The sequence below is a fragment of the Chrysochloris asiatica genome, unplaced genomic scaffold, assembly GCF_000296735.1.
Source record: "Chrysochloris asiatica unplaced genomic scaffold, ChrAsi1.0 scaffold00002, whole genome shotgun sequence".
Classification (NCBI taxonomy): Eukaryota; Metazoa; Chordata; class Mammalia; order Afrosoricida; family Chrysochloridae; genus Chrysochloris; species Chrysochloris asiatica.
The window spans coordinates 14704570-14715083 of record NW_006408520.1 but is presented as its reverse complement, the minus strand read 5'-3'; the positions used below and the strand labels follow the sequence as shown (position 1 = coordinate 14715083).

Here is a 10514-nt window from a genome sequence, read left to right as displayed (position 1 = left end):
TACAGGGTTTCCGAGGCTGTAAATCTTTATGGGAGCAGAACGCCTCATCTTTCTCCCGTGGAATAGCTGGTAGTTTCGAACTGCCGACCTTGAGGTTCACAGCCCGATTCGTAACCTCTTGCTACTAGAGTTCCATAAGATCATAGACATTGAAAATCTTATGTAGTAGAGTTTTACTTTGAAACACATGGGATCTACATAAGTCAGAATCAACTGGAGGACAGTGAGTTTGGGGGGCGGGGGCGAAATTTAATTCTTTTTTTTTTTTGTTTTTGTAGTTGTTTTTGTTAGGTGTCCTTGAGTCAACTTTCAACTCATAACAATACCATATAACAGAATAAAATTGCCCCAAAGGATTTTCTAGGCTGCAGTCTGTACAGTGGAGCAGATCAACAGGTCTTTTTTCCATGGAGTCACTGGGTGGGTTCAAAGCACTAACCTTTCAATTAGCAATCAAATGGTTAACCTTTGGGACACAGGATTCCTTGAATAGTGTGGCTGGAAAACAACCAACAAAAATATATAACACAATTTCTTCCTACAAATAACTTACATTCAAAGTAAGGAAATAAAATATGTGTACATAGATAGTACAGCATCAGTCCAGTAGGGAAAGAAGAAGCTTGAATGCGCAAGAATTGTGTGGAGCTGATAACTCATTCAAGAGCTATCAACAGGAAAACCAATGACAAGTAATGCTCAGGTACAAAGGTCAGATTTGCATATGACTGGAGATGCCCGTGGTTTTTCAAAAGTAGAAGTGAAGAAATGGGGCAATAATAGAAAAGGAGAACATTAAGATAGGAGCAAAATAATTCCAAAATAGGAAAATACTTGGTTTACACGACACCTTGCAAGAAAAGAGGAGCAGGCTTCCCTTTGAGAAGAGAAAATGAGCTATAGAGAAAACGGTGCTTCTGACTTTGTCCAAATGAAAACTGACTTCTGTACCATGAAAAAAACCTATGAATTCATAACATATAAAAACTATTTTAACTCTATCATGCATATTATTTTGTGACTTTCAAGAACTTTAAATTCGACAGCAAAACATTCTATTTATAACCCATCTTTTTCATGTGTTTTCTTACCAAAAAAATCTATATTAATAGGTGAATCTGCCATTTGACTCCTTAGCGTTAGTACAGTCTGTTCTGATTTTTTCAAGAGACATAACCTTGTTTACTGAAATTCAAAAATAAATGTGACCTCTCTAGATAGATTCAACACATCCATGTAAGATTTTGTTGAGGCAGATGGGATGAGAGGGAAAAGGCTCACAAGATAAAAGGTTACTTCACACTCACATTTTGCCTTCATCATTTCACTTTCCTTAATGAATCCACAGAACTCCTGCTGCATTCAGGGAAACTTTCAAAAATGCCATATGTTTCTGATAACCCTACTAAACTTCTTAATACCTTTAAAATACTTCTTCAGATCTGTTGTTGCAAAACTTGAAGTTCACCGATCTGTTTAGCCAGTGCCTTCTGTATCTGTATCAAAATATTACAGCTCATTCTCAATGAAGAAATTTATGAGAAAACAAAAATTTAGATTATGTAATCCATTTGTCAGGGCCAAGAAATAAGCTAATTGCAGATTTTTTCTTCTCCTAGTACATGCATAATACCATTAGAATAGGCATGAAACCACTTAAAGTTGTATATGGCAGCTAAGGAGGACCATAGTTGGAGAGTTCTCCACATTTTTCAGGCTGCTTTAAAACAACATTTTGCTATTTCTGTAGATAGGTCACACATTAACTTATTTTACTTTCAGATGTGAAAAAATAAGCTATGCATGAGCAAGTCCTCTAGGTTATAGATAATGTAAAATAACACTTGGAAAATAGTGTATTTAAACTGATAATGAAAAGCCTTTCCTTTGAAACTCTTCAGCCATCCAGTTTCACACTGCTATTAGAGGTCACGACTTCTAGAGTACAGAATATTCAAGTGAATAAGCCTTGTCTTGGCTTTCAGTATTTTTCTCAAGTAAATATTCAGTTTATTAAGAAGTATTTAAACACACACACACACACAAAATCTAGTTATCACCCAGCAAGGTAACAGGGAATTTATCTAGGACACAGAAATTCTTGCTGAGAAGATTACTGAATAATTCAAAATGGTATATAACCAAGTTGTCAATGAGGGGAAAAAAAATCATGGATTTTCTAGAATTTATCAATTTTCTATTTCTTTCCTCATGTGTTTTATGGAAGAAGAAACTAAAGTTCCATGCATTGATATGATCTTCTCAAATTCATACTTAATTAGAACTAGAACTGGAACTCATTGATCTTTCTTAAATCCATTGCTTAATAAAAGTCAAAGTAAGATGTTAGCTGAATTAACTGGGAATGGATATATGAAGGTAGTGAGATATAAAATAAGTGCATGTATATGTTGAATGTTCCAAGTTAGAAATGGCATTTTATTCATGAATGCTTTCCAAGTTTTGGTGAGTACACGATGTGAGGTATTTGACTATTAAAGCATTTATCATATTTCTGTGATCATAACTGATGTCTTAATGCTGTTGTAGTTTTTTTTTTTTTTTTGAACCTGGATTTGTATGAAAATGATGAATGAAAAAGCAGTTCTGTGCTTAAGAGTACTTTTATTTATTATATTCGAGATTTATCTTTGTGTTTCTGTTTCTCTTAACTTTTGGGGAAACAAATCTTTTATCTATGTTCTAAGGGAATTTCCTCCCCTTTGATTATTTTGCCTTCATTTTCTCTGGAGTATAATTAACTTCAGAGTGATCAGATATTTCTCTGATAATATTCTTATGGTTTCTGATGCTTGGTTTTAAAACTTTATATGGGAGTATAATTCCAAAATTATATTCTGGTAAAATATTGCTCTTGGAATTGTTATTTGTTTAATTAACAAGACCCAAACTGAAACTAAACCCATTACAGATTCATAGCAACCCTACAGGACAGAATAGAGCTGCCCCATAGAGTTTCCAAGACTATAAATCATTATGAAAACCTACTACCGTATCTTTCTCCTATGGAGCAGCTATTAGATTTGAACCACTGACCTTTTGGTTAGCAGCCAAGCACTTAACCATAGCACCACCATGGTGCTGTTAAATTTAACAACTACTTTAAATATGAAATGCTTTCTACTTCACATTCATTGTCTTTTTCCAGCCTGAATTCTGAGTTATTCCTCAGATTAGCTTACTTTAAGTCATAACAATCAAATTGGGATTTATTTAGCAGAATACATATATATTTGAATTTTTCACTATCTACTTATATATTTGACATTTCTCCCTGTAAAAATTTTCATGTTCAATCTCATACCATTTTATTGCCAATAAAATCCAAACTTTAACAATAGACTTCCCCAGTAGTTATGAGTCGGGAGGCTAATCTCACAGTCAGCAGTTCAAAACTACCAGCTGTTCTGTGGGAGAAAGATGAGGCTTTCTGCTCCCGTAAAGATTTACAGACTCGGAAACCCTATACAGGATCACTGTGAGTCAGAACCACCTCCACAGCACATCACCACTATCTCCATAAACATCATATTTGATGATGGTTACTTTTTTGTGCAGTCTCATATCATAATACTTAGTAATTTATGTTATGTCCAGAAATACTTCCCCATGAATGAATTAGTATGCTAATATCCATTTTATTTATTAATTTCATTTTTTTCTCTACCATCACATAGTTATATTGTTTTAATGTCTTTGAAAACTACGATTAGGAGGAGATATCTATTCTTTCATGACTGCTTTAGTCATAAAATCTGCCATTGTGCCACCAGCTCATGTTTCATACAAATGATTGTCAATACCTGTGCATTGGATTTATCCACTAAAAAACACTTTTTGGTGACACCTACATATTTATTCCTTGTGATTAATTTTCACTTTTAAGGTTGTCTTGCTCCTTTGAACCTTTTTACTATCCTGAAATAAACTTTAAATTTTCATGTGAAGAGCTTGTTAGTGCAATCAAGTGATGTTCTAATAGGGTTTACCCCATGCCCAGAGAGAAAGAGAATGGGTCTCACCTTAAGTAGAACTTGAAACTGGGTACATGATTATAGTATCACCATCATGCCACTGAGGTGTTCTTTTGTTTTGCCTTTGTTTCTTATTTCCTCAAAGAGGAAAAACAATTCCAGTCATGGCAAATGTGATATGTTACATCAAAATTATCCTCTGGAAGGTGGTTGGTGTTATGAGTTAGGGTTTTTCATGTATAAATCTTGCCTGAGTTTCCTGAAGGTGATGAATTATGACATTTTTTATTTATGTTATCCACAGCAAATTAATTAATGAATAATAAATGCTTTGTAACTATATTGTTCTTTATGCAAAATAAAAATATTTTTCTTATAGTTCTTTATGCAAAATAAAACATTACTTTATAAATATCACCAATAGAGCTGATGATATTTTGCAACAGTACTTAGAGGAACAGGTGGCCTAATTACCAAAATAACGCACAAGGATCTAAACTTTAAGAGTTTAGTCCAACTAAACTCTTTAGTAGCAATTCTATGTTTTCTATTCTCTCTCTATATTTAACATTTATAAAGCCTACTTCCATAATTTTATATAGGAATATTAATGTGTCATTTGATATCATTCTGTCTTTGAAACCTGTTGTTGTTATGTACCATCAAGTCCATTCCGATCCTTAGCAACCCTGCATAGGGTTTTCAAGGAGCAGTTGGTGAGCTTGAACCACCAATCTTGCAGTTCAAACAACTTTGCAGTCTGTCGCATTAGCCCACAATGCCACACCAGGACTGTAGTTGTTAGGTGCCATCAAGTTGGATCCAACTCATATAGCAATATTATATACAGCAGAGAGAAACACAGTTCGGTCTTGTGTCATTCTCATCACTGTTTACTCTGATGGTTACAGTCACTATGTCAATCCATCTCATTGGGGTCTTTTATTTTACTAAGCATGATGTCCTTTGTCAGGGACTGGCCCCTCATGATAGCAGGTCCTAAGTATGTGACATAAAGTTTTGCCAACCAAGCTTCTAAGAGGCATTAAGGTTTTACTTATTTCCAGACAGATTTTTGTTTTGTTCTGCTGGCAGTCCATGCTACTACCAATATTCTTCAACAACACCATAATTCAAAGGCATCAATTCCTCTCCAGTCTTCTTTATTTGTGCAACTTTCACATGCATATGAGGTGATTGAAAATTTCATGGCATGGATCAGAAGCACTTTAGTCCTCAAAGTGGCAACCTTGCTCTTTTACAGTTTAAAGAGGTCATTTGCAGCAGATTTCTCAATGCAATATGCCATTTGATTTCTTGACTGCTGCTTCCATGAGCTTAAATTGTAGATACAAGTAAAGTTAAATCCTCAAAAACATCAATCTTTTCTCTGTTTATAATGATGTTGTCTCTGGTCTAGTTGTAAGGACTTTTTTTTTTCTTTAAATTGAATTGTAATCCAAATTGAAGGCTGTAGTCTTTTATCTTCATCATTAAATGTTTCAAGTCTTCTTCACTGTAAGCAAACAAGGGTGCATCATCTGCATATCACAGGTTGTTAATGAGTCTGTCAAATCCTGATGACATTTTCTTCTTCATTAAGTCCAGATTCTGGAATCATTTGCTTAGCATACAGATTGAATAAGTATTGTTAACACAAAGCTTTCCAGATTTTTAAACCACGAGCTATCCACTTTTTCCTTTAAAATGATTGTTTGGTATACGTACAGCTTCCACATTAGTACAGTGAAGTATTCTGGAATCCCCATTCTTTATAATGCTATAGATAGTTTGTTATGGTCTACGTAGTCAAATGCTTTTGTATAGTAAATAAAACACAAGTAAATCTTTTTCTGGTATTCTTTTTTTTTTCAGCCAAGATCTATCAGCTGTCAGCAATATCCCTCATTCCACTCTCTCTTCTGAATACAACTTGAAATTCGGGCAGCTCCTTGTCAGTGTACTGCTATGATTTTTTTTTTTTATTTTAATTATTTCAGCAAAATTTTGCTTGCATGTTTTAATATTGATATTATTAAATAAACTCTGCATTATGCAGGGTCACCTTTCTTTGCAATGGACACAGATATGCATCTATTCCAGTAGGTTGACTAGGCAGATATCCTCCAAATAGGCATAGACAAGTGCGTCCAGCACTGACTGAGTTTGTTGTAATGTTTCAATTGGTATTCCATCAATTTATGGAGCCTTATTTGTAGCGTAGTGGTTACGAACTGGGCTGTGAACCTCAGGGTCAGCAGTTCAAAAGTACCAGCTGTTCCGTGGGAGAAAGATGAGGTTTTCTGCTCCCATAAAGATTTACAGCCTCGGAAACCCTGTACAGGGTCGCTATGAGTCGGAACCGACTACACGGCACATAACAACAACAACAACATTTTTCACTACAGCATTCAGTGTATCATAGACTTCTTCCTTCAATACCATTGATTTTTGACTATACGCCATTTCCTGAAATGGTTGAATGTCCACCAATTCTTTGGTACAAGGACCTTGTTATTCCTTCCATCTTCTTTTGATGATTCCTGCATCATTAAATATTTTGTTCATAGAATCTTTCAATATTGCAAGTCGAGGTGTGAAATTTTTCTTCTGATAAGATGCTTTATAGTATTTTGATGTTTGTAAATTTATGGAGGCTCATTTTGTGGTCTAACACATGGTCTATTCTGGAGAATGTTCCATGTGCACCAGAAAAGAATGTATATTGTGCTGTTGTTAGTCTGAATGTTTTGTACACATCTATGAGGTCCAGTTGGCTGATTGTGTTGGTTAGTTCCTATGTGTCTTTGTTGAGTTTCTTTCTGGTTGTTCTATCCTTTTTTGAAAGTGGTATATTAAAATCCCCCACTATTATTTTAGATTTTTCTATTTCTTTCTTTAAATCTGTTAGATTTTGTTTTGTACATTTTGGAGCTGTTTCATTGGGAACATAGCTATTTATTATAGTTATGTCATCTTGTTCCATTGACCCTTTAATCATGAGATAATGTCCACCTTTATCTCATACTGTAAAATTCATTGTACCAGAGGTTAGTACTGCCACTCCTGTTTGTTTTATATTAGAATTATCTTGGTATATATTTTTTCCATCCTTTAACTTTTAGTCTGTTTTGTTGTTGTGTATAATGTATGTCTCTTGCAGACAGCATGTTGAAGAATCTTTTTTCTTATCCATTTTGCCACTCTCTGTCTCTTAACCGGTGCATTTAATCTGTTAACATTCACCATAATTATTGATAGGTATGAAATAATTGCTGTCATTACATTTGATTTTTGTGTGTGTGTGGTATTGCTGGTTTCTTTGTTCTGCATTCCTTCCTGTGCTGAGCTCATGTTCTTTGTGTTCTTTCTTGTCAGTTTCTTCATAGTTTTAATGTTTCCATGTTCTTCTTGGATTTTCATTTTCTTGGTATATTGTGAAGAAGTATAAATTTTCTTTGAGGTTGCCCTATATTCTATTAACTTTTTCACTCATTTAAAACAGTCTAGTTTTTCCTGCAATTCACTTGACCTCCTTACCACCTGGATCTCTGTTCCTATGTTATAACCTTTTTTCATATTGTATTAGTTTTGATTACAGAATGACCTCCCAGAGCCTTTGAATTTTTTTTCCTGTAGTTTTGTTCTGTTCTGGACTCTTCCATCTGTCAATTGAGTTCTGGGTGGTGCTGCCATATCTGTCAATTTCTGGTTGTTGTCTGTTCTTGTTAGTTCTTATACCAAAGAACTCCCTTTAGGATGTTTTGAAGCACTGGGTTGGCTTTGACTAAGTTCCGTAGCTTCTGTTTATCCTGAAATGTTTTTATTACACCATCATATTTGATTGACAGCTTTGCTGGGTAGATGATTCTTGGTTGGCAGTTTTTTTTTCCTTTAGGGTTTTACATATCTCTCCCTAAAACACAAACAAACAACAAAAAACAACAACAAACCAGAACAACAAAATACCCAGATTGAACACTATAATCTAATTGCAAAAACAAAACAAAACACAAAAACCTGTAGCAAAATATGAGTAGTACTTCAATATCCCTCTATTTGCTTCTTTTAATATCCTGTCTTTGCTTCTTGCCTTTAAGGCTGCCTGATAAATTTTAAGATGTTACTATTGCTCTGTATGACATAACTCAGTATTTAATTTTGTTTTTAATAAAAAACAAAACCTTATATCTACTTAGAAGCAATCATAATGTCAACAAAACAGCTGCAACTTTTTTTGTTGTTGTTTGCTCAAACATCGCAACAATAGTGAAGTTGGTGCAGGATCGGGCAGCATTTTGTTCTGCTGTGCATAAGGTTGCTATGAGTCAGTACCAACTCTATGGTACCTAACAACACCAGCAATTCAGTTAACAGAACAATTTTTTGTATAAGCTACATCGGACAACTGAAGATTGAAAAAACAAAAAACAAAAAGCAAAAAAAAGACTACCATCCCCTGCTATGCACCAACAAGACCCTGCTTTAAATTTCCATGCAAATTTACAACCCCATACTGTACCAGGCAATGTTATTGGCTATTGAAAATACCACCAGGACAGGGCTAGCTAAGGACACATTTGATAGTGTGTTAATTATACAAGAAAAGACACTGTCCAGCTTTTTAAAAAATCTTATACAGCATTATATTTCAATTTCTTCTTTTTTATTTAAAAGGAGTAAGTTGTGTTCGGAGTGTTAAATGTTTAAAAAAAAGCTGTGCTAGAAACAACTTATTCAGCAGCAGCAGCAGCTTCATCCTCTTCATCTTCCTCCTCTTCTTCATCTTCCTTGTCTTCTTTATCTCCCTCTTTTTCCTTCTTTTTATTGCTTTTCTCAGCCTTGACATCTCCCTTTTTTGGCTACATCGGGCTTTCCTTTAGCCCATTAGGCAACGATATCCTTTTCATACTTCTCCTTCAGCTTAGCAGCCTTCTTCTCATAAGACTGCTTGTCATTGGCAGTTTTATTGTTTCACATCTTTCCCAGTTTCTTTGCAACATTACCAATGGATAGGTTGGGATGCTCACCTTTGACTTTGTGAAGATACTCTGAACAAAACAAGAAGAAAGCTGAAGGAGGCCTCTTGGGTGCATTTGGATCCTTGAACTTCTTTTTTGTCTCCCCTTTAGGTGGGATATAGGTTTTCTTTTCTCTTTCATAACAGGCCTTGTCCACCTTTGCCATGTCTTCAAATTTTCCTTTCTTTTTAACAGACGTGGTCTTCCATTGCTCTGAACACTTCTTGGAAAATTCTGAGAAGTTGACTGAAGCATCTGGGTGCTTCTTCTTGTGCTCCTCCTGGCAGGTTTGCACACACAAAAAATGCATAGGCTGAAATGTTGCCTCTAGGCTCCTTAGGATCTTCTTTTCCATGTTTAGTTATTATATTTTTCCGTCTGCAAGGCACAGAGTCTACCCAGTGCCGTTTGGATCTGCCTGACCCGGCATTGTCTCTATGGAGCTCAATACTCAGTATTTAATTATGGCCTGTTTCCTTTTTACTTTGTTTCTTTCCCTCTCCACAACCTCATTCAGGACTTTCTCCTAATGGGAATCAGCTCAGTTCCAGCTTGAGCCCTTTTGGGAAACTGTTCCATTTTAAGCAGTTCATGTTGTCTCCTCTTCCTTCTTAGATTATGAGTGCAGTGGTCTTTGCTCACAGATCCATGAACATGTGTAGTAGAACCATCCAGGGTTGTAAGGGTGTCCATTTGCTCAGGTACCCCCTCTAGTAACCAGAGTGGAGGTTCACTGACAGCATGAAACCAATGAACAGGGAAAAAAAAGTCCACAACTTTATCTCCGAGGATTGGTTAGAGCTTTGCAGTGGGAGCACTTCTCAGATCCTTCACCCACTCCATCATGCCCATGATCTCTGCTCTGGGAACCGTTGGCAGCCACAGATCGGAAAACACCACCTTTCTTGCTTAGGCTACAAATCCCCCTAGCAGTAAGCCTTCGATCTTTCTAAATATTTCTTTATATGTAGATCAGAGTTCTGGGACCGTCCCCTGAACCTGCTTTACCCAGTATTCTGTATTATTGCTGGCGGAGGTCTGCACAGCACATCTCCCTAATCCACCGTTAAACTTTGCCTGCTCTCTGTGTTTCTATCGTTCTTTCAGTTTGAAAATATTCAGACTGTGTTCTTTCCTCTTGGTTTTCTAAGTCCAGGTCTTTTCACTTTCATCATAATACTTGACTTTGTCTTTTCAAGCTACACTTTGAAGTTTTTTGTACAGCTCTTTTTTTTTTTTTTAATATTATTGTTTAGCTGATCAATTGCTTTACTTATTTTAATTTTTCTTGTGAATTATGTGTTAGTTTAAATGGGTGAACATTATCTTTACATTCATCCTATTGTATTTTGTTTTATTGCAATGATCACAATCCCATGCATGCATCATCAAACAACCAAAGGGGACACCCCACACGCCTGCCCCCTGGCTGCCAGCCCACAGCCCCTCTTCCTCCCTGAGTCCAGAGTCCCCAGCCATTCCTTCTGTCCACATCATC

At 35.8% G+C, this 10514-nt stretch overlaps 1 pseudogene; it reads right to left on the bottom strand.

Annotated features, from left to right (window-relative positions):
• Window positions 1-8755: 8755 nt before the first annotated feature.
• Window positions 8756-10514, bottom strand: part of LOC102841883 — a 116808-nt pseudogene continuing 115049 nt past the window's right edge.